At 41.9% G+C, this 24,531-nt stretch overlaps 1 protein-coding gene across 1 annotated transcript in view; it reads right to left on the bottom strand.

Annotated features, from left to right (window-relative positions):
* Positions 1 to 24,531, bottom strand: part of HS6ST2 (heparan sulfate 6-O-sulfotransferase 2) — a 945,195-nt gene that overhangs the window by 486,738 nt on the left and 433,926 nt on the right. The window lies entirely within an intron of this gene.

Raw genomic sequence — 24,531 nt, 5'->3', positions numbered from 1 at the left:
GTTCCAGAAAATGACTTTCTATTGAGGTAGTCATATTCTTACAACACATTCTAGACTTATGTAGCACAATTCTTTTCTTCATTTCTTGGCTTGTCTTCCTAAAATATGCCTTGCTACTTGGCCATATTATGCGGTATGCAATGTGTTGCAATTGGTGAATTTGGACTATTTAATGCCTATATTGAGATATATTTTTCCTGTATCATCTATCAATCAATCAATCAATCAATCAATCAGTGGCACTTATAAAGCGCGCTACATACCCGTAGGGTCTCAAGGCGCTGGGGGGGGGGGGGTGCCGCTACTGCTCGAACAGCCAGGTCTTCAGCTTCTTCCTGAAGGAGAGGTGGTCTTGGGTCAGGCGCAGGTCGGTCGGGAGGGAGTTCCAGGTCTTGGCGGCCAGGTAGGAGAAGGACCTTCCTCCTGTAGTCGCTCTTCGGATGCGGGGGACGGCGGCGAGTCCTGGATCTATGGTGCTGTCATGGCCGATCATTGGCCACATTTGTGGTGACTTGTGGCTGGAGGGAGTTCTATCATACCTCTAAGGTTCTGTTGTGTCCTCTGCCGTTTTGTATTTGAAAGGATCTGAGAATCTCTTAAAGAGCGAACAGGGAATATTTTTTTAATTGTTCAAGCTCAGAAACCAAATGCCAGTGCTTTCATACCACCTTTTTGAGTTGATTGGTTATGACGGTAAAGGTGGTAACACAGACCATCCTATCCAGTTCTTTTTTATTGTTTTTTTAGCTGCCCTTAATAATTCACGTTCTTATATGTAGCAAGGCTGTATGTCCATGAAGTTCTCTACTCTCGTACAGATAGATATAAGAAATATCCTCAAAGGGGTCTTCAATAAAATAAAAAGAATAAGAAAGAGAATGAGAATAAGAAAACTGCTTGAAAATAACAATACTAATTTTTACTATTCGTGCAACACAAGGCTACTAATTATAAGACATTTCATAGAATTTGATTTTATTAATCATACAGTAAGAACGTACTAGCACCAAGAGAATTATACCTCCAGTCTGAAAATAAATGAGTTGCTGTTCCTGAATGAATTACATTATTGCTAATTATGCATTTATTACAAATAAAGGTAAGCTTATGGGACTACTTATTTCCCAACTGTTCACTTCCCTCATTGCATATAAAAACATATTTCAATTCAACTATGTAAAGGCAACCATCATAACGCTGATGGGACATCTATGTTCAAAGAAAATAAACTATGGAAATTACTGAACACCATGCAGAGGTAATCATTATCTTGTGCATTTGTGCATTCTACTAGAACAATCTAGGCAAGACAAAGTACAGATGAATGTCAGCAGAAGCCGAACTGTAGAAAATTATGATGCAATAAATATAAATATGCACATTGTACAACTGCAGAGTGTAATATACTATTTGGTACTGTAGGAAATTAGGTTACTGTTTGAAGGAGGTGATACCCTATTCAAGCAGCAACCACAAATCTTGTCAGGGTGAAACACAAACAAACCCCAAATTAAGCCGTGCTTAACCCTCTGTTAACTTGGCACAAAAGCAGTGGGGCTTTATATAGAGGCAATGTGTCAAGTATTTATGCAGCACTTCAAACAGTTAAAAAGTGAAAACATAACACCAGAAAAATCTCACACCAGTTTAAAAAAATATAGTAAAATTGTAATAAATTACGTGACACAAAATGCAATTTTAAAGTTTTGGGAAAAAACAGTGCCTGCGTCAAGGATGCATTACGTAACGGTGTTATCGAGGGGTTGCAAGGATAAGATTTGAGGTCCTGCATTGTCATGGAGGATGCAGTCGACTAGGGGCTTGCAATGGGAAGTCCTGCGTCATGCACCAGCGGTTCCAGGGAGATAGTGTACTGCCATGAGAAGTCCTGTGCCGGGGATGTGTCATGCAGCAGCAGTTCCGAAGCGGGGTTGCACGAAGATGCATTGCGCTGCATTAGTTCTGCCTGCAGGCCCACAGTTGGGTTGGCAATGCCCCTCCAGGCCCACTTCCAAGGGTCCAGGACTGAGGTGGTACTACTTGGAGGGTAGCACTCACAGCAGACAGAGTCCTGGCGCTGGGTGCAAGGTGGTTGGAGCCTGGTCTCTCCCTAAGACTCTGATCAGGGACACAGCAAAACAGCTTTTTTAAACTAAACTTTACATGCCACTGGCATCATGCTGCCGAATGTAAACAAATGGCTATAGTAGCTGTGGGACCTATTAAGGATGAAGAAAGTCTGCCCCTTGAGCAGAGAAGAGACGCGTTCAGCAATATTTAGTTGTGTGCATAACCCCCACTGACAAACATACCCAGAGGTAGATGCAGACTTGGCACAGTATTGGCACGACGAATTGGCTTTGCCTTCCATGTAATGATGCAGTGTGATCCACCATGAGCTCAAATGGAACAAATGCCCAAGGTGCCTCAGAGGAGAGGGTCGGAGAGTGGGTGTTAAAGGAGTGATTGACACTTGATTGGAACTGCTGAATTCTCGCCTGCATCTGGTTGCAGGCAAGAGTATGTCCTATCCTAAAAGTCAAGAGAAATTTGTTGCACAAATATTTCACTCGCAAAGAAAAGAAACTGTTACAGCCTCAGTCACAGAGATCCCATGGAAACAACAAATGATCCCACTGACACCACAACTAATCACATCATATTATAGATAGAACATGGCTACAATCATACATTCAAAGGCTAGATCTCCACACAGACATACAATAGAGAAGAAAGGAGACAACCTCCATGAAATGTACCATGTGTAGCTCCATCAGTAACATTATTGATGCTGAAAACCAGATGGTCCCCTGTTGACTGAATTGGGGCCCCTTGTTGTTGCTAATGCAAACCAGATCATATCATTTATGTCGTCCTTAATAGTGCATGTGCAGGCATTATGTTTGTGTCACTGTTCACTGTTTAGGATGTTAAATAGTAATATGAAAGATCCCTTCACCCCCTGCTTTTCAGCATCTAAACCACTTGGATTGTGATATTCCAAGTCCCCATTCGAACGAGAGGTCAAAAATTCATAATTTTGTTTGCACCTTGCTTTTGGGGATATTTCAAAACCCGCTTTGAAGGATTTACCTACAATCTCCAAAAGCATACAGACAGCGATATCTTCTGTGTTTATTATCTTTCTGCCCACTAAGTTCCAAACATTTTCTAAGGCCACCAAGGAGACAGTCTTTGACTTCTTTTTTACTCAGGCTCTAAGCTTTCCACCACAGAATAATTAGGATATATAAGTAGAGTTTGTTAAATTTGTGTCAGGTTTACAAATTTTACCTAAATGGTCGACGTCTTGCCTAAAAAGCTTATTTTATTACTTTTTTTGTAAATCCATGTGCAGAAAAGAAAATGAATGTGCAGAATTTCCATTTCCTAAAATTGATTTCATTCAGAAAGGCCACTTTTAAAATGACACTTTTAGCAGGCAATATGCTTGTGGTTACCATAATTAATTAGGGAGTACAGTAGGCATTTACCATCCTTCGATGGAGCTGTATCAATGTGTTACCACTTCAATGCTACTGAGTCACTGTAGCAATTACAGAGCTTTTACTACTGCAAAGATTACCATGAGTATGATTTAGGTGAGCCCAGTCACATTTATATGAAGGGAATTAAATTAAATAGGGTAGGATTCTAAATTAATATTTATTACAATTAAAAGGACCGGGTTACTAATTTAATTAAATGCAATCAGAAGAAATGAATGGCTAGTGTCAAGGTTAGGGTAAGGATAAATATTTAATTTGGTGTAAATCTAATTAGGGACAAGGTTAGGATAGGTATTAAGAGTAGGTTAACGAAAATGTAATTAAAGTAAATGTAAGTTCCATTCATTATGAGTTAGGATTGGTATTACTCATATTAAAAAACATTATGTCCTAATTACACTACAATTAAGGACTTAAAATTATTTTAGTTTAGTTTAAATTGTCTCCTTTGTTAGGAGGATTCACAACACTTTTTCCATTTTTGTTAAATTTTAAGGCAACACTTACCTTAATGTGTGTAAGTATGATGTGTAATTGTGAGGGTGCCTCAATAAATAGCCATACATACTGTTAGATCTGTCAGCCTCATGGAGGTCTTACTCAACTTTTTTGCCTTACTCTTCCATTTTGGCTGATCTTGTTTTGCTGGCCTTAGGTCTTTGCTCTTTATCACTGCTAACCAGTGCTAAAGTGCACACTCCCGAAAACATGTTAACATTGGCTTACACTCAACTAGCTTATTTAATTTATTCATAAGTCCCTAGTAAAGTGGTACTACTGTATCAAGGGCCTGTAAACTAAATGCTACTAGTGGGCCTGTAGCGGTAATTGTGCAACCCATTTAAGTAGCCGGCCAAAAAGGTCTCAGACCTGCCATTGCCGCCTGTGTGTGCAGTTTTAAACTGCCATTTTGACCTGCCAAATAAACATCTTTCCAGCCTAATCCTTTGGTTTAGTACATTTAAGTCACCTCTGGGGTGCGCCCTACACAGCCCAGAGGGCAGGGTGCAGTGTATTTAAGAAGAAGGACATAGGATAACTTTCAATTGGGAGCAAATAGGAATAGTGAGTTTGGGGTCTAAATTGTTTTAATTTAAAACTCTGTTTTAATGTTAGTCGGATTTTTAGTCCCAATTCTGAAAACGGCACTTTCAGAAAGTTGCAAAAAGAACAGAATGATGAACATTGTCAAACATTTACACCAGTACAGAGATCTGGCACTAAATGCATCAATTTTTTCCTCACCATGCCATTCCAGTTTAAACTTAGCAATATGCAAGTCTTGACCCTGCTCCCTAAAGATACAGTCCAGTCCGAACTGCCAGGCCAGGTCCTCCCTGGACTGAAAACAAGCATCCTGGGACCGGTTTTGGGGTTTCACCCCTCTTCAGCCAGGATAACTTGACTCCAGTGGCATGTAGAGCACCGGACCCATGTCTGGGCAAACCCGTCCCTTCGGGGGACTGTTGTAAAAAGAACAATTGATAGACAGAATGATTAAAAATGTCAAACATTCACCCCAGTGCAGAAATATGGGCCTAAATCCGTTATTGTTTTGCTCCCTGTTTCATTCCAGTTTAAACCCAGCCATATGCATATCAATCTTGACCCTGCTCCCCATGGGAACAATCTAGCCGAACTGCCAGGCCAGGTCATCCCTGGACAGGAAACAAGCATCATGGGACAGGTTTCAGGGTGTCACCCCTCACCATCCAGGCTAGCTTGATTCCAGTGGCATGGAGAGCATTTTACAAATAAGTGAAATGCCTTCTTTTTTTAAAGGGTTTACAAATGCAATTTTTGACATTGTGCAGAACTGTAAGATTTTCTCAATCTGAGTATAGAGTCATAAAGAATACAAACCATATATTTATCAGTTTCAGTACAACATGCTAAACAGTATTGGATAATAAGATATGACATTGCTTTTACCTTTCAATAGTTCAATATTCATTCTTCAGGAAGAACAGCTTTTGTTGCAGGCGTTCTTAAAATGTATTTGTCAGGAAGTTTATTTTAGAATGTACCTATGTTTGGTTTAGATAGATTTGAATGTTTTGTTATTTTCTAGATCTAAATTTTTAACATATGCCTCCTTTGTTTGGCTGAACCATTTTGGCTCTTTTCCTATGTCATGTGCCTCATCAGGATAAATATGTCAATATTTAAGACAAACTGTGTGCTGTACATGGGGTAAAATCATAATATTTAACACAAGGTTATCACTCGACCAGCAGTATTGCATGTGGGGGAAAGCAGTAACGACTGCGGGCCCTGATGTAATCACCCAAAGCTAAAAGCAACTGGTCCTAATGTGTACGGGTGTAATTCTACAGCCATTAATATCCAGAAGCAAAAGGTATTATGGATATGAACTTTTTTTTATAATTATTTTTATTTAAGCAACACCATTTAATACATATAAAAAATAGACATATATATCTTCGAATAAATATATAAATACATTCATGATAAAAGGATAAAGGCTTCAGTTCTATACACAAATGCAGCATCAAAAGGTACCAAAGGCAATCGAAGTAAACAATGACTTTAAAATATTTTAGAGACAGATCATTCATTAAGAAAAATCATTATTAATCATACTTATACTAATGCGGTATTCTTACGGCCCTCTTGCTTCACTAATCCAGGCCACAATTGGTGACCAGATCTTATAGCTGCGCATTCTAGAATGTCAGCCTCTAGTGGAGTAGATGGCTTTTTCCTGGTTATACACTCCTCAAAAACCTAGCAAACAACATTTGAAAGGTTGGGGGATCAGCATCCTTCCAATTAGCTGCCAAAAATATTCTATATACGGCTGTCCTAACAAACATGATTCCTCCTCCAAGCTTAGCCCCAGAGTGCTATCATAGCCAAGAATAAAAGGTGTAGATGATTCCGCCACACTATGCCCAAATACCTCATTCCAAAATCCAGACACATTGTTTTATGTGATGTTAATTTAATACAGTCGTAAAACATATGGGGCAAGGTAGTTGGCCCTGCTCCACACCTGGGGCAGGAATCATTTATTCTTTTCCCCTGTGCAAACAACTTGGCTGGGGTAAAATATAGATTAAAGATAGTTTTATAAAGCTGGGCTTTTAAGTTAGAAGATATAAGTATTTTTGATGTGAAAGATAGACTCATATCGATGTCAATTTTGGAATTAGCTAGTTTGGCAGCCCAGGACGACTCTTTATGTTCCAAATCATCAGCGAATTTTTCAAGGAGCAAGCCATATACTGTTCCAATCCTTGTTGAATTCTTCACTATGATAGCAAAAAATTGAATTTTTTCAAGTGTGATCCTTGCAGTCTTTAGGCTAAGAATAGTATTGACCTGGATACATTTAAAATAATGGCTATTAGGGATTTCAAAAGTTGTTTGTAAAGTCAAAAACAGAGAATCTGACTCCCCCCCTGTCAGGGGCTAGTGGTGTACAGAGTATGAGACCAGAGCAATATTAGTCTACTGTTTAGTTTTATTAAAGGTTCACACTATAAGTAAGGATGATTTTGGAAGTTCCTTCCTTCTCCGGGGTTTTCTTCCTTCAGGGAGTTTCAGGGGTTAGTCCGATGTCCCGGTTCTTGTGGCCTCAGGGAAAAGAAAAACAATCGGGGATTACTGTTTGGCTCACAGCTACAACTGTTGTGCTACCGTCACCAAAAGAAAGTGGTGTGTCTTGGTGCAACGGTCACCGGGGGGCCTCCCGCCTCCCTAAACGTGCTACCGCCCTCCTCCCCACACACCCCACCAGAATGCCCCTTTTAGCAACACTTGCCTTGGGCTGTGGCCCGACTCTCGGACCACAGCAGCAGGACCCGTGGCTTCTTCTCCCTTCAGCTCACCGGGTATGGAAGCAGTGTCTGGAGCGTCGCTCTGTGTTGCTCTCAGCACGCTCTCCGCTCTTCGGTTTACCTCCGCTCTCCCGCTCTTCTCTCTTCGAGTCTCCTCCGCTGCCAGGTGCTCCGCAGCTGCCTCCGCTCTCACACTCTCCTCTCTTCGGATCTCCTCCGCTGCCAGGTGCTCCGCAGCCGCCTCCGTTCTCACGCTCTCCACTCTTCGGATCTCCTCCGCTGCCAGGTGCTCCGCAGCCGCCTACGTTCTCACGCTCTCCACTCTTCGGATCTCCTCCGCTGCCAGGTGCTCCGCTACCTCCTCTCCGTCCTTGCACACCGTCCGTTCAAAACCACCTCCTCTTATCCTTCCTTCTTCCGCCGTTCCGCCGGCTGACGGGACTCCTCCCCCTTCCGCTGCTCAATTGCTAGACCGCGGCTGTAGACTTCCTGGTTCTGTATTCTTGGCAACCAGGAAGCGGGCCTTAGTCCTTCCTCCTCGTCAGCGTCGGAGTGCTCCAGCCGCTACTCCTCCCCACACCCCCCAAGAATTCCCAAATTGTTCTTATGCCCATACTTTCCCATTTTTTTAGCCATGTCATCATCCGCCTGTGAGGGTAGTAAAGAAGAATGCCAAAGAGGAGTATACCTATTAAACTTCGGAATTGCCATGAACCTAGGAACCATCCTCCAAACTTTCCAAGCACTGGTGATTACCTTGAATTTAACTTTTTTGTAGTAGCTTGGCTCTATTTGTTTCATTAAGAGCCCTAGAGCGTTCTTTCCAACAGATAGCTCATATATGGAGGGTATTTCTGTGTCCGATCTATTATCATTTAGGGCAGTAGTATTAAAAAGATGTGCCATTTGATGGAGAAGAGCTGCCCAGTAATTTAGCATTATATTAGGGATTGCTAAGCCACCCCTATTTTGTGGTAGGGATAGATATTTAAGCGACCTCCTAATCTTCCCATATTGCCAAACAAAGTTTGACAAATGTGAGTCGAGTGTTTTTATGATATTATCTTCTACAGTTAGTGGGATGTCTCGAAACAAATCTAAAACCCTAGGGAGTACATTCATTTTTAAGAAGTTGCCCCTGCCGATAATTGATAAGTGAAAGCTATTAACTCTCCTAAGATCCTTTCCTATATTCTTAATTAGGGGTTCATAATTAAAATTGCTAATATTTTCAATCTTTGGGCTTAAGCATACCCCAAGGTACGTAGCCGTATCTGTTTTCCTGGGGTCATCTAAATCAATATTGTCAGTGCATAAGATAACCGTTTTATCTTTTTTGAGAGAATAGCCAGAGTACCGACCAAATTGCTGAGAAATTATCTCGATTTCTAAAATTGCCTCTGCGGGGTTTGATATTAATACTGCCACATCATCGGCGTACGCTAGTATTTTGGTTTCATACGTACCAATAATAACTGATTTAATTTTCTGGGTCTGTAGCAGTTTAAAAATCAATGGATTGATATATAGGGCAAACAATATCGGAGAACAGGGGCATCCTTGTCTGGTTCCTCTTGATATAATAATCGTGCGAGATTCTATGCCCCTTAATTGCAGCCTAGCTTTCGGCTGTTGGTACATAGCTCTGATTGATTTAATAAGCCTGGGCCTAAATCTGTTTAGTTCAAGCACCCCCCATGATACCAGATCAAAGGCTTTCTCTGCGTCAAGGTGGATCATTGAAATCTGGCCCCCTATCCCGGACATGATATCAAAAAGCGAGATAACTCTCCGGGAATGATCCGTTGTACCCTTACGAGGGATGAAACCATGTTGCCAGGGAGAGACCAGATGTTCAATGTCCCTTCCAAGCCGATTAGCCAAGATTTTTGCATAAAGCTTAGAATCAGAATTGATCAGGGATATTGGTCGGTATGAAGGTTTGTACTTTTTAGGAAAAATGATTATATTCGTCTCTTTCCAAGACTCTGGAGAGGTTCCACTTAATTGTATTCCAATGAACAAATCCAATAATAGGGGTAATATTTGTGTTCCAAATATCTAAGGAGATTTTGTCGGGGCCTGCAGCCTTCCCCAAGGCTAGCCCAGACAGGGCTAATTGTACATCTGTAATACTCATTTCTTTTTCAAGATCTTCTTTAGTTATATCGTCTAGGGCCTTATCCCATCCAGTATCTACTGTAGATTCCCTTAGCGCTTTCCTAATTTCATCAGGGTCAGCTAAGGTGTCATTTCGATATAGCTTTTGGTAATATTGTTGACGTACTTCGGCAATATCATTTGGATCTGTGTATTCCTGATCATCTATTTAATAGAGGCTATCGTATTATATGAGATCATCTGCCGAGTGCGTAAAGCTAACTGCTTGCCCACCCTCTAACCATTTTCATACATACTGTTACGGTGCGACTGAAATGTCTCTGCTGCTTTCTGGGTCAGCCGGCTATTTAGATCTGTTTTTAGGATCAATATACGGCACAAAGTATGTTCCCCATCATTTCCCTGAGCTATCAGTAAAACATGTTCTTCTTCAGCTTTGGCCAGATCTTGCATCAGTAGATGATTTTTAGTATCATGCTGTTCTTTTGCTCTAGCCACATAGCTGATTGTTTCCCCTCTAAGGGCAGCTTCAAAACAGGACCCAACAGCCCCCCCCAGATGCACTGTAACGGTTCATTTCGAAATAGCTTTGTGCCCAGTTCCTTATAAATGTTATTAGATCTTTGTTTACCAAAAGCTTTCTATCAAACGTCCAATTTGTGCAGTGTCTGGTAAAATTGGTTAAATTTATTGTCAAAAATAGAGGATTATGGTCCGAAATTGTTTTCGGAAGTTTCATAACTTCCGCTTGGCCAACCAAATCACTTGTCACTAATATATAGTCTATTCTGACATATTTATTGTGAGGGTATGAAAAATACGTGTACCCAGAGTCAGGTTGATTTTTAACATCCCAAATATCTACTAGATCATAGCTATCTCTGAGTTGACTGATAGCTCTATATACCCTTGATTTCCGGCCTGAATATCTGTCAAATGTTGGTTTCCTAAATGCAGGCCCTAAGAAAATAGTTAAATTGCAGCAGAAAACCAACGATTTCGGCCATGAGGTAAGCTCTAATTCTAGATCCTCAAATATTTGTGGGTTATCTTGGTTTGAGTCATAAATCAAACAAATAGTTACGCCAGATGTCAATTCTATGATAAACCACATTCCCTGCTTTACGTTTAGCTAATCCTAAAAATGTTTTGGCTAAAATAGCTACTCCGCGAGTGTTTGATGTTTGTGTTGTGCAGGCAAGAGTATTATAGCCCCCAACAGTAACAAATCTTTTTTTTTCCCAGGGCAAGTGTGTCTCTTGTAGACAGATTATATCCGGAGGTTTTTGTTTAATTATTTCACCAAAGTGAGCCCTCTTACCCCTATCATTTAGACCCGCCACATTCCAGGAGCAAATTGTTATCTTCCCCATTACAGATTACAACATAGTTCTGAGGCTCCTGCCAACCTAATCTTAGAACCCTTATAAACTTTCAAAATACATCTTGCCTTTTGTTTTCCATTTATCAGTATTACCAATTTCATATATCAGTATTCTTACTGGAGTTGCTTTTTTTTGTATTATACCCCTGCCCCCCACCACCTTCCCTCCACCCACCCCAACAGCCCCCCCAGCACCCAATGTGAGGAACACAGACTCCAAGTAGAGTCTGTTAATGATGAACATGCAACACATGACCAGAGCTCAATCCTGATATCTTTACATTTATAACACATGCTGAGCTTTATTTTTTAAATATATCACATATTATCGTTGTATCCAATTCAAAGGTATCATAAGCAAAAATATTTCTGAGCTAAACCTAGCTTAACCCATCGAGATACTCTTTGGCCTTTATTTCGGAGAAAAAACTTAGTTTGCCCCCCCCCCAATCACTTTAACACTTTAAGACGAGCAGGGTTGTTAAGGTAAGCCTGTGCTTTTTTATCTTGGAACGGCTTAATTAGTTGGCGCAACATCGACCGTCGACAAAATCTGGGCCCACAAAGAAAGAGACCACGTTTTTGGTTTATTTCGACTCAGGTCTAGCTTTCTCAAAAACCGCCTGACGGAGTAAAAAATTGCCAAAATAAACAAGAATGGCACGAGGATAGGCCCTTGGTTTCGTTGGTTGCTTTAAAGTGAAGGGAACACGGTGGGCACGTTGGACTTCTAAAGCCCAATTCCACCTAGTGAGTTCTGGCATAGAGTCACGAAAAAGGTCCGCCACATAGGAGCGAGTATCTTTCCCCTCCACCCCCTTGGGGACCCCTAGAACTCGCAAATTGTTCCTTCTCTGGCGGTTTTCAAATTCCTCTAGCTTCCATCTGACATCTGCTAGCTCAGCCTCATGGGAATCAACCTGTTCCTGGTTCACTGCAATCTCTGATTCGTTGGAAACAATCCTTGATTCTAAGTCAGTCAATCGATCCCCAAAGGTACTACAAGTCCTGGTTAGTTTGCGAACAACCCCCTGTACCTTGCGCAGAGCAGCTTGCGCTTTGCGCCCATCCTGGCATGTCTCCTCGCGATGCGACGCAATAGCCTGCAGAATAGTATCCAATGTTGGGACAGCTGATCCTGGATGTGCCAGCTGAACTGGTTGCTGTTCAGGATTTGATACACCAGCAGGATTAGTAAATTGATTAGTCGGAGTATAATGCCAGGCGAAATCCTTTATTCCGTGGCGCATCTTTTTCTTCTTCAGAATGGTTTTAGGTTTAGCCCAGGGTCTTACATTTTTTCACTACCACTCTCATCTGTAGTACAGGAAGAAATATCTTAGGACCATTCACCTCTGTCTGAGAAGGAGAAGAAATCGCTGGGGTCCTATTCCAGCTCGGGATCAACGCTGTTCTCATCATTCTCAATAGCGAGGCCTATATTTTGTACCCTATTAGGATCATCCAGCGTTGTTTGATGTACTTGTCGGGTGTTAGCTAGGTTATCAGGCTGAGTCAATTGGATAATACCCGCAGATTTAGTCATATTGTTAGCACATACAGCCCCATCAGCATCAGTATCTATTACCATCAGGGAAGATAGCAGTAAAGATATACCTTCATTTCCGCATGTATCAGCACCAAGCTGGTCCCTCACACTCCGCTCAGGCGTTGGCTTTAAACCATTGCTTTCTCCAGCCCCCGCTAGGATCTGTGCTTCAGGGATACCAAGGGTATCGGATACAGCGTTTACTGAGCCGGCTTCTCTGCGTTCCTTCTCAATTGTTACTGTTGCAGTTGCAGCAGTCTCCGTCACCTCGACGAGTCTGGCCTTGCTCTTCCCCTCCTGACCTGGAACCGATCTCGCTGGTGCTCTTCGGAGTAGATCAGCCTCTGTAGGACCGTCTGCACTCGCTTTCTGTGCCGTGGGGTTTCCGTGTTTCGGCTTCATGGATGTTGGAGTAGCGGCTCCCTGCACCCCTGCCTCTTTTCGGCTTGCCTTGTCCCCCATCTCGGCGGTCTCAAGTTGCGCCAGCTTCGCTGCCCTTGCCTTGGCAGCCGCCGCTGCCGCTTTTGGAGCCATGGAACCGTCTGCGACCGTAAAAAGTGACGGGTAAGCTTCAACTCCCACTTTCACTTTGCGATACTCTCTCCTCAGATAGCGCAGGACCGCAAGCCCGATTATTGCAACTAATGTCAGCAGTTCATTTCTGATGGGCTTTAAGTCCTCATGGCAGGTTTCTGCGATCATTCCTCTGTCCTTCATAAAAAAAGATCTTTAGCTCAGCATTACCGACATATTTCACTAAAGAGTTCTGGTCAAAGGCGTGCACTGCGGTTTCACACAACCACCATCTTGCCAATATGGATATGAACTTAATCACTGTCACCGACATGCACCCAAATAAAAAACCCTATCATTACATCCCCATTAAATATGGAGATGTCTAATTTTCTTTTCCACTTTCCCACTCTCGAAATGTTACCCCTGACGCAGGACTGTGGGCTTCTCATGGTAAAAAAAAGATAGGTGAACATCCACTAAATGCTAAGTAACTTTGTATTCACACAGCCTTTGCAGACACTCAGCCATCCAGAAGCCACATGGGATTGATACCAGTCAAGGGGAAGATTGAGTGTGTTTCCAGAGTGGGAATGAAAAGCAAATATCTCCATATTTAATTGAGATGTGGTAAAAGGGTTTTTTCCTTGGGTGAATTTGGGGGGACAGTCAGTACTCGGTACACTAGTTAAAGGCCCTAACATCCAGCTCGCTTTCTACTGCGGGATTTCTTTCGCTATCTAGCCCTTTTTGGAGTAGTGCTGGCCAGGGTATTAAGGTGTGCATGCCTGCTTTGCCTTTCTGGCCGATGTCCTTCAGCCACTAAGTTTTTTATTCACTGAAGGGTATGCACTGGGCAGGCGTAGTATGCTCTTGCAAATGCATATCTTACACCCTACTGTGCGCTGGGATTTTCAAACTAGGCACAAGAATATGATCTTCAAAGTTAGACCCTCGTGAGGTGTGTTGAATTGTAATGCTGTGTACCCTAAGTACAAACAACTTGCAGTCTTCTATATTGACAACCCATGATGTTACATGATTCCTTTTGCTGCAGCAAACACTAGTACATAATAGCAGCTAAAGTCCATGGTAGATATTATATTTCCAGGAGAAGACCTGTAAATAACACGCTGCATGTTTGCTGAAAAAATGTTTTGTGATGGAAGGTTGTTAACAATTGAGTTAGCATGAGCTGATTTTCAGCCATCGATATTTTTACAAAGATGTAAAAAGGGAACACATAACTTTGAAAAAAATGTTTTATTCTTAACCATAAAGACTGTAGGTTAACTGTCCCTTTCTGCCAGGTCATATAGAGGTATCTCTATTGTCTGATAGTAAAATGCAGTTCAGAGAGAGAAACAGTAGAATACTGCTTCTCAGACACATGGCAAGAGCTCTGTAGGGGCCCTGGACTGGAAATGATGGATGCTGCTCACTCTCTCTGTAATTAAATCTCCTCTCGCAAAGAAAAACGACGACCAGCGTTCTGACTGAAAAACCAAAACTGCTGTATCATGGAAATGGGAAAGACGGATGGAAGGGGCCATAGAAAAATTGCCAAGGAATTTCTCAGCCTGCCAGTGGGATAATAAACACAGAAAAGATAAAGAAATACGACCAGTAGTTATGGGACCATCTAGCAACAGCCAGAAACTGACCTCAACAAAAATAAAGCAATCGCAGACAAAGCCTCTGGGTCTGGGTGTATGCTAGCTTATAAATGTGTAATGTCTGGGGCATGTGCGCTGGCTTTGTGCAAGATAATTGATGTCTAATTTATTTATTTGCTTGTTACAGTGGTTGCTTGACATAAGGGGGAATGTTTTGTGTTTCCATTGACCTTTTGGGGAATGTGCACTTCTTAAATGTTTCACAAAGTATAAGTAAGGAAACAATTTTGGACACACTGCCCATAGTCATTTATTTTTGAGTATTTTAATGCAAGCACATAAGAGATTACCTTGTATTAACTTTCTTTGCACGAAATTGATCGAATTACCTTTTGCCATTTATCAAGTGTGTGTTAAATAGCACTAACGACCATTTAAACAATCCTAAGAGAAGGTGAGCTACAAAAAAGGTTGATGACAGTGAATATATTTAGCATATGTAGCAAATCTGCCTTTTCTGCACAGTGTCTCTAAATTTTTCGCTTTCGTGTGGGTTCTTATTTTGGTGGGCTTAAAACTCGAAGCACTATACACCTCATAAACAGGAGCAAAGCATCTGTGAACCCCCCACCCCCACTTCAACATAGTTAAATTGGCTGAGCCCTCATTGACATATTTAACTTGCTATTACGTCTCTAGTATATATGGTTTAGAAAATACACCCAGGCCCTGGAGGCCAAATGCCACTTATGGACTGCAGGATCTATTATCCCATTGCCAGTGTTGACCTGTAAAACATGGCTTTAGGCCTACCATGTGTAGCCTGGCTGCAGTCGTCTAAAATCCTGAAGGCAAAGTTACCACTTCTGACAGATGGGAAACCCAGATTTTAAATATTAATAAGTCATATCTAAGTACAGCTTTTTACCCACAAGTAAGTGGAGCATGTGCAAAATTAAAGTAGGTAAGTTCCTCCAGTGACTAGTCTTAAATGCTGTTTTCACTGGCAAGGCTGTATGTAGCTGGATCCTAAAAAACGTACAGATTGTAAACTTTGTATGTAGCTGGATCCTAAAAAACGTACAGATTGTAAACTTTGTATGTAGCTGGATCCTAAAAAACGTACAGATTGTAAACTTTGAAACGTTTGACAGGACACAACAATAATGATTATTGAGAGTCCATTTTTCATCTTAATTAAAAATACACTTTATTAGTGAACACAGATATTTAAGAAATATTTAGGAAAAGTTACTTTTAGAACGTTACCTTTTGCCTACCTGAAACTCCTGGACCCTAATTTGTATTAGCCTGCCAGCAACTGCTCAGGCAGTGCTTGAACTTTACTTTTTTTTTTTAACTTATTTTTATTATTTCCATACTTTGCACAGTTTACACATCATACATTTATACATTTCGTATAATACATTTCATATTATTTGCCTATAAGGTAAAACATAGGATCGGCAATAACGACTCAATTGATATATGTATAAAAACACAATAAGGAAAAAACAACAAAAACCAAAAGCAAAGGGATAGCCCTTAATCTTACTGAGGCCCAATATTCTCTTTCCATCTAGTTATGGGTTCCCATATTTTTAATCCTCTCATTTTACCTCTTATCCCTTTTCTGGAATAAATAGGTTTCTCCAAATTATAGGCTGCCAATAAATTAGCCAACCAGGTTTGCATGATAGGTGGGTTTTTATCTAACCAGGCTCTAGCTATAGTCAGTCTATAAACTGCAGCAGCCACAAAGATAAACCCTTTATGTACTATACCTCCATCCTGATCCATCCCCAACAATAATATTGATGGTGTGAGGGTTATGCGTAACTTCAATGACCTAATTAGAAATCGTTCTATATTTTCAATCAGAGTGTACAGCTGTGGACAAGTGGCGAAAACATGGATTATATCCGCCTCTGGATGATTGCACCTTGGACAAGTGATACCCGTAGTACCTCCCCATTTAGCTATTCTCGCTGGGGTAAAGTATAAGAAGTACAGTGTTTTATAATGCTGTGATTGTAAAGGTGCCGAACATAAAACCGTACGCGCAAGCTCAAGTGACTCTTGAAATAATTCTTTTGGAATACTCAATTTAGATGCCCATTTGTTACTAAATTTCTCCATATCATCTGCTTTTCCTTTCACCAGGCATGCATACAGGCTCCTAATTGTACAGTCTGCAGAGATTTGTATTTTCTCTAAAATTTCATTACTCTGATATCCTGCAGGTCCTCCTTGTTTATTACCCAAAAAGCTCCTAACCTGAAGATATTTAAAGAAAGATCTCCTATCAATGTCGAATTTCGTCACGAGATCTGTAAACTGTAACATCGCTTCAATCCCTCTGAGGTCCCCAATCTGAACAATTCCCCTTTCAGCCCAGCCAGCCATTGTACTATCCGCAAAAATTGCTGCAGGCAATGACCTATTCTTGTACAATCTAACATATCTATTAAACCTACCAAGGCCTGATTTCTTTAAAAAAACATTCCAGATTCTAACAGCAGCATTTAGTGTTTTAAACCTGGTCCTTTTGTAGTACCCATACTCCGTACAGTTTAAGAAACAATTTTCTGCTTCTTCACCCAAAACAGCCTTGTAAATTTCTGTCGACATACTTGTAACTTTTTGTGACTTACCACCTCCCCCAATTAACCCCTGCATATACTGCAGGGCAGCAGCAACATAATACATCCTGAAGTCAGGCACTCCCCACCCCCCTTTTTCTCTCGGCAAAGCCATAAATCTATAAGCCCTTCTCGTCTTGCCTTGTGCCCATATGAATTTATTCAGAATAATCTCTAATGAGTTAAACCACTTATTCTCGAAAAAAAGGGGGATAGCTCTGAAAAAATAAAGGAACTTGGGAAGAATTAGCATTTTGATAACATTTGTAGTTCCTACCAGAGACAGATGTAAATTGTTGAGCCTTTCCAGGTCATTTTTGACTTTTGCCAATAGGGGGGCGATATTATTTCCCACAACATTATCAAGGTCTGCCGAAATAGCCACCCCTAAATAAACTGCCGAGGTAACCACACGTGGATCATTACAGTTAGAATATCCATTTTCTACTATCTGGGTCTTTGCTTTATTAAGACTATACCCAGAGATTTGCCCAAATAACTCCGCTTCCCGTTCAACTTGACCAATTGACATATGAGGGTCAGGGGTAAGGATTGCCACATCGTCTGCGTAGGCGAGGGATTTGACAACGCACCCATTCAAACTAACTGGCGTGATCAAAGGATTGCCTTCTAATCTGTGGAGCAATGGTTCTAAATACAGGGCAAATAGCAATGGGGATGATGGGCACCCCTGTCTTGTCCCCCTTCCTATATTAACATCTGCTGAATACCCTCGATTAACTCTGATTCTGGCTATAGGATCATTATATAACGCCTGTATAGCCCTAATAAAACCCTCGCCTATCCCAGACCACCTCATAGTTTGCCATAAGTACTTCCAAGAGACCCTATCGAATGCCTTCTCGGCGTCTAAGAAAAGTGCTGCCATAGGGTCTCCCAGGGCACCTGCCGCATCGAACATAGTTAGAATCGTCCTGGTATGCTGCGTTGTCCCTTTACCAGGTATAAATCCATGTTGGACAGGGCTTACCAGACTCTCAATAACCCCTGACAACCTTGTAGCTAGTATTTTAGAGTAGACCTTGACATCAGCGTTCATCAACGTGATCGGCCTATAAGATCCTGTGTTTTTTGGGTCTTTCCCCGTTTTTAGGATTACAATAATATCTGCTCCTCCCCAGGATGGGGGAGCCCCATCACCTTTTTGTGCTGAAATCATAATATTAAACATATCATTAATCAATACATCTTTAAATACTTTATAAAACTCCACCGGAATCAAGTCCGGCCCTGCAGCTTTGCCTGATGGTAGGCTATTCAATGCGGTGTTAAACTCATCTAATTGTATTGCCATCTCAAGTTCTTCTCTTCTATCTTTAGACAATTTATAGGTCTCAACTCCCCTTAGGTACCTCTCAATATCAGTATAACTCTCTTCCTTCTCTGGGGTATAGAGGGTTGTGTAATACTCCCTAAAGACCTCTCTCACTTGTTCTGTCTCGCTTACCATGTTACCCTGGCTATCCTTAATTTCTTTAATATCCGAAGTAGCCATTCTCTGTCTCGTACGGACCGCCAAAATATGTCCTACCCTCTCACTTAGTTCATATGCGCTCTCCTTTTTGGACAGATAATTATTTGCCTCCTTCTCTACAATGCCTTCTACTGCTTCTGCTTTCACAGCTATAATTCTATACAGATGTGATTCCACTGGAACATTCTGTGTTAAGGCCAAAGCAAGATCTTCTTCCTCTTTTATCAGTCTCAATCTTACCTCCTCCAGTCTCGCCCTCTCCTTCTTCTGTTTTGCTAGGACAAAACTAACTGTCTCCCCCCTTACTCCCGCTTTGAAGGCGTCCCAGACGATTCCTGAACTGGCAGATCCTCTATTAATTTCCCAATAGAATTTTATCCATTTTTCCATATGACCTCTGTATGCGTCGTCTGTTAGTAATGATCTTTCAAACGTCCATTGTGACCTGATATTCTGACCCTGTCCTAGTTTAAAAGTTAAAATCAACGGACTATGATCTGATACTATCCGAGGCTGTTTCTCGATTTGGACATCCTGGAGTATTATACTAGAAATTAAAAAATAATCCAACCTAACCAAAGTCCTATGCGGGGCCGAGAAGAATGTGCTACCATCTACCTGTTGTTGTGATTTAATCCAAGGATCTACCAGGGAATTATGTGTAACCAGATCTACTAAAGCTTGATATACTTTCTTCTTCCTACCACCATAATGTCCACCCGCCTGCAAACAAGAGCCATCTGGAACATGTATGTTTAAATCTCCGCAACATACTATTGGCTCTGGCCATTGAGCTAATTCAATGTCCAAGTATTGTAAAACGTCAGGATCATCCTCAGTAGAACCATAGACTGACGTCAGCGTAAAGGTCTTTCCTTTAAAACAGATTTCAAGGATGACCCACCTTCCCCACTGATCTTCTTTCTTTCTTTTAACCGTTATCTCCCTAGTCTTACCCAAAACTGCTACTCCTCTTGTTTTTGTCCCTTGTTTAGTGTTGGCCAATAACCTAAAACCAAGTTGTTCCAATAGATAGCCTCTTGTACCTTCAATATGTGTCTCTTGCAAACACACCAAGTCCAATCTCAGAGATTTTAGCAACGCTGCCACCCTCAACCTCTTGTTAACACAGTTGAGACCACAAATATTAATTGAGGCGATTCTACACGTCATCATACTTCCACAATTTCCTTATATGAAAGACTGATCTTTTTGTATACCACATACTCTGGAATATGTAGGATGTGTAACTGTGCTGAGTCAAATATTGTGTATCGTGCATTTGTACTTTTTTTTCCCCTCCCCCACTCACCCCCCTCTCTCCCGTCTCCACAGTTCCCACCCCTCCCACCCCGGTCCCCCCCCTCCACGGGCAAATAGGTCAAAAGACCTAAGTGTGGCCGCTTTTGAATTGCGTCAGTCGCTTCCCCTCTAAGCCTAATCTCATCACTAGCTGAGTCCCTGGCTCCTCTTATCGTTTAACAAAGCTGTACTTATAGTGAAAACCCGTCTATTATATCCTTACCATCGACTCAAGCCCCCTTCCTATTCTTCAGCTCTTCAATGAACTGCTGTGCTTTAATTTCGGAGATGAACACTCTTATTTTCCCTTTTGTTACAACTTTCAGTTTAGCAGGAAAAAGGAGGTATGCCTCTGACCCTAATGCCTGGAATGGTGCAATCAGCTGTCTGAGCCTCCACCTCCTCTCCACCGTCACGTGGCAAAAATCGGGCCTAGCGAAAAATGCGGTACCCTCAAATACCCTCTTGCTATCTGGTCTAGCTTTGGCAATAAGCTCTTCCCTCAGCAAGAAGTTCCCTACATTTACCAAGATCGCTCTGGGATAAGAGCCCTGCCCATCTTTCCTGGCCCCCTGTTTCAATGTAAAGGGATATCTATGCGCTCGCTGTATCTCTTTATCCCACTGCCAATCTGACTCTGGGAAAGCCCCTTTTAACATGTTCACCACAAAACGCCTTGTGTCCTGCCCCTCAATCCCTTCTGCCACACCCAAAAGTCTAATGTTATTTCTTCTTTGGCGATTTTCAAAATCTTCCAACTTCCATTGGAAATCCTCCGACAGTTTTTCTTGGTCTGACTTAAAAGATTTGAAGTCGCCCATCTCATCTTCCAACTTGCCTGTACGCTCTTCAGCCTCTGTTACTCTTTCAGCTAGTTCATCATACAGCTTATTCATTTTCCTCATTGTATTTTGAATTTTTTTAGCGTCCTGTCTTGCTCTACGGCTTTCTGCTCTAGCCTCTGCTTGCATCTGCTTAAGGGTGTTAAACAGGAGTTCAACTGGAAGCTGATGCGCTGTATCTGAGCCTGCTGGGGGGGGGCCTGGATTATTATCATCCACATCCTGGTACGACTGTGAAGTCGCTGAATAATCCCATAATAACTTCTTCTGGGCCGCCTCAAACCCCCCTGCTAGCTGTCTAGATAGCTTCAAGGACTTCCTTCTAAGGGTGGTATCCTTATCAATACTTGAGTCTGAGTCTGAATGTACACCCTCCTCTGAACTTCCAATGCTTGTTTGTTCAGGGTCTGACTCCTCATTCACTGAGAAGAAACAATCTCCCTCTGCCGAGCCACCTTCGGCCTTACCATCTCCTTCACCAGCTCCATTTTTGCTCGCCAGGCTGAGGGAGCTCCCCCATGTTTTCAAGGGCTCCAAGCTCGCTAATTTCATTTCATTTTCCACCATCAACAGGGCTCCTAACATATCTGCGTTACCAAATTCAACCGCAGGCTGGCCTTGACTTTCCTGATTTTCCATAGATTCTCCAGCCTCAGTAATGTCATTGTTACCTTCTGGCTGCATCTTTCCTTCCAGTTGCTGCAGCTTCTCTTGTCGTGTTTGCACCTCTGCCTTCGCCTCTGCTGTGTCAGTAGCGGCGGCTTCTTCCCCGAGCTCTGGCTTGCTGCCGAGTCCGTGATTCAGGCGTTGCCTAGCAACCCCACCATTGGCGTCGTCAGCGTCCTCGAGGACGCTCTCCTGAGCGTCCAGTTTTCCGCTGCTTTCCCCGGGACCTGTGAAGCCGCCGATCCCGCTGCTGCTACCGCTCCCCCGTCTACCTCTTGGACCTTGCACACCGTCCATACGCTGGAGGGTTCTCGGGGAGAAAGCTTCAGTAACGGTAGGCTGCCGCAACAATGTATCTCTGCCTTTCAGTTTATCTTGCTGTCTGCCGGGTTTACTAACATTAATTGCGCGCAGAGTGTGTTCATCTGAACTGCTGCATTTCTGATCGGGTTTCTTTTTTCCTCCGACCACGACCCCTGTTTTAGGGATCGCACCCGGATTGGCACCTAGATTGCGCAAGGCTTTACTCGCCCCAGTCGTATTCCCTGTTGAATCACTCGGCCCACTCGGCATTTTCTTGTCTTTCTTGTCTTTTTCTCTCTGCATTTCTTGTTTCTCTTGCCTTTCACTTTTCGTCGATTTTGTAGGCATTGTAGTCATTGAAGTCTCTCGCGCTTGTGCTTCAGCCTGCTGTAACAGGGTTTTCCTTTTAATCCTTAGCGCAATTGTACTCATCAGGCTTTTGGCACCTCTCTTCAGCCAGTCGAAAGCTCGATAGCAGTAATAAGCTTACTTAACAATTAACCCTGAGTAATTTGACTTTGAAAGCTCTGGCTCGTCGTGTACCAGCCATATCAGTGCCATTCAAAAGAAACTAGGAAGACCATGGATTCCAGCTTCTGTACATCCTACTACTTCTTCCTCAGGCTGGAGAGGGGAAAAAATGCGACTGCTCACAGCAATCCAGCGTCGGCCATCTTGCCTCCCAGATATGATCCCCGGAGTGCTTGAACTTTACGAAGTGTGAAAACTGGTCCTAGAACAGACCAATGGCTTATGCCCGATGACAGGATTGGCAGGGTGTGGAAAATGTGTTCACCAGGTGGGAGTGGGACTTGAAACTTAATTAACTTGAAAGGGACTTAGGGTAAGGGGAGGAAAAAGAAGCCTTTGATTCCCAGGCCCACACTAGCTAGCCTGGCTCAAAGCCTGTTTGGAGCGAAAGGGGCTGCTCAGCTCCCTGACCATACCTCTGGGTGGACAAAGGCCTCTACACAAGAAAGGAAGGGTTCCCCCCATCCTGGGCTTTAGGAGTAAGGAGCAGTATCATCACTTCCGCTTGAGTTGACGGAGAAGACTGTATGTCAGGAACTGTCCTGATAAGAGGCCATATTGTTCTACTCTTCGAAGTACAGTACCTGGCCATTGTTGAAAAGATGAGCCAAGGTTAAGAGGCCAACTTGGTCCAGGATCACCAAACCTGTTTCGACAGGTTATCAGTCCCCAGAGGGAAGCCAAGGAGTGGGATGGAAAGAGCATAAGGGAGAGAACCACAAGTGATCCACCATTCCCTGCCGAGACACTGTAATGCCATCCATATTTGAGATTCCCCTTTTTGGAATTTTGTTATTTTAATGTCATTCTTTTTTATTAAAATGTTCTACATTTTTCTATTTTGATTTGAGATTTTCATCATTTGGTGTTTTAAGTTTATTACTGTTTTGGTACTGCATAAGTACCCAACACATTGTCCTACGTTAAGCGTGGTTACTCTGAGCTCTAGCTACCAGTAGATGAGCTTGGGTTAATTTAGTCAGTTTTTGGGTTTACCCCGGAAATGTAATGTTATTATTCTTTGAGGTGGGTTAATACCCACTTTGGATAATAAATAACTTCCTTACAAGGTGCAAGATGTTAAAAGTATTTGCCATAAGAAGAGTCACTTGTGCTATGCTATTATAACAATGCGTTTTAAAATACTTGAAGTACAGGGGCATGATGCAGTCGAGAATGGCCTTTTAACATACTTTAAAGGAATCAAAACAAATTAGTACACCATAATTTTATGTTCCCATTTTTATGCATTACTCTAGCTGCTCTCAGACGATAAGAGTCCGCATACAACGCAAATGGTATCAAGGATCATATTCAGTAAAGAACTCAGAGGTTTCTCAGAAAATCCAGCTACAAATTATTTAGTAAGCTATCCTTACCTAACAATGATATGTAATATAACTCATCTAATGTGCATGGCATAACCAGTCATTCAGAAACGTGGCCAAAATATCTCACGCCACCTTGAAACAAGGAATTTAAAACAGTCAGGTTTACAAGAACATAATTTGAAAGAGAACTAGCCATTCTTGGAAGAATGGGAGGATTCTAAAATGCTTATGATAGAAATCTGAGGGCACGATACAAAAGCAAGCTGCTTGTTTGATTACTGAGCCTAATTAAATAATGTTACACAGTACCAAAGGGAAACTGTAATCCCAGAAACTAAACACTGATAATAGAGTGACCACATTTTTGAACAAGCGAGAGAGCTTATTGAAATTAAAATAACGAAAACACATCATATTAATCTCAAAAAATTGTGAATGACTGCGAAAATCTTTTCAAAGCTATAACGAACTAAAAGGGAGTGCCTATCCCTACCAGCTACACAAAGCACTTGAACCTCTTTTTTCCCCAAGATTTAGTATGGAACAGCATTCAATTACTTGACCAAACACATAAGTACGAAGAACCTCATTTCCCTTGCCAGTTATAAAGTTTCCTGAATGTTCATTGCTCAGCAAAATTCTCGAAAATATACACGGTGGCCCTGATTTCACCCTAAGTTCAAACATATCTGTTTCAATATCCCAAAGAGAGAATTCAGCCATTCCGGTACAGCCCTAAGTCAACCCACTCCTACAAAAGTCAAATGTGATAAAGTCTAACAGTAAAAAACCTTCCTTTCAAAGAAAATATATTGAATTGCATATAAACAAACAGACACAGCAGCACGTACTTAAAGTTTAAACCATGCCCAGTTGATACCTAGATTCACCTTCTAATGCTGACTAAAGCAAGAATCACACCTT

This window comes from Lissotriton vulgaris, chromosome 4_1, assembly GCF_964263255.1.
Source record: "Lissotriton vulgaris chromosome 4_1, aLisVul1.2, whole genome shotgun sequence".
Taxonomy (NCBI): domain Eukaryota; kingdom Metazoa; phylum Chordata; class Amphibia; order Caudata; family Salamandridae; genus Lissotriton; species Lissotriton vulgaris.
This window is presented reverse-complemented; position numbering and strand designations above follow the sequence as displayed.